The sequence below is a fragment of the Austrofundulus limnaeus genome, unplaced genomic scaffold (genome assembly GCF_001266775.1).
Source record: "Austrofundulus limnaeus strain Quisiro unplaced genomic scaffold, Austrofundulus_limnaeus-1.0 Scaffold1148, whole genome shotgun sequence".
Classification (NCBI taxonomy): Eukaryota; Metazoa; Chordata; class Actinopteri; order Cyprinodontiformes; family Rivulidae; genus Austrofundulus; species Austrofundulus limnaeus.
In genome coordinates this window covers 7,130-8,309 of record NW_013953550.1, presented here as the reverse complement: position 1 = coordinate 8,309, position 1,180 = coordinate 7,130, and positions in this window count along the sequence as shown.

Sequence of the window (1,180 nt, the reverse complement as noted above, 5' to 3'; positions counted from 1 at the left end):
TCTCTAAAGAGATGCTGCTCTTCAATATTGTTTATTTACTTTCTTAGTTTTGTGTGGTGTTTTAATTTGCATTTTGTTGTTTTTTGGGTTTTTTTATTCAAGTGCATTTTTTGTTGGAGGCACTGAGTCCACTTTGTTAAACATTCTTTAAAAATTAAAGTTTATTGATTTATTACACTTACATATTATGCTTTTATAATTATTAGTTGTAAAATGGTCACCAGGCAATATTATCGCTTATCGCAATAATTTGTGAGACAATTAATCGCCCAGCAAAATTTGTTATCGTGACAGGCCTATTGTGTATATTTTGTTGCATTGTTTGTGGGTTTGCAAGAAGGTCCCTGGCCAGAGCTAATGCTGTTTGGGGGAGCCATGGCATGAAAAATTTTGAGAACCCCTCATCTAGAATTAAATTACAGATGAAGTAGATTTTATGTTAAAATGACCTGCCATACATCAACAGACTGAGTGACTGACTGAGCCCTGCCACTGTGCTCATGCATTACCCAAGTGGAAGAAAATTTAGTTCCCTCCCACAAGATTGGAATAGTTTATTTTCTAATATTTTCCAGTTAATGATATACATTATTGAAATAACTAACTTGTCAAAGTATCGATATTTTGAGTTTAGTATCAATTCTAGAACATAAAGTTCTGGTGTTGGTAGTATTGATATTTCAGTATCGATCTGCACATCACTAGAGTATACCTCTCCAACGTGTCAGATGCCATCAAATGTGAGCATTTGCTCACTCAAGTCAGTTACGACKATGAACTGCAATCAGGTTGAGACCATGCTGAAGTCGATGAACATGAAGATGTGCTTCCCTGAGATGGTTTCTGACAGTTTGTCCAGAAATTCTTTGGTTGTGCAAATAGATTATTTCAGCAGCTGTCCCRGTGGCTGGTCTCAGACRATCTTGGAGATGAACATGTTRAATGTGTAGGTCCTGCAATTGTGAGGCCCTTTGGATGTAYTGTCAAATTCTCTGAAACATCTTTGGAGTCAGCTTATGGTAGAGAAATGAACATTCAAYTCACAGGCAACAGCTCTGGGGTCAGATTTATAAAAGATTGCATGGAAACCATACTAAAAGTGAACATACGGCCAAAAGGCGGAAATGGCGTACGCCAAAAATAATTCATATTTATAAAACCGTGCGTACGCACGTTTCTG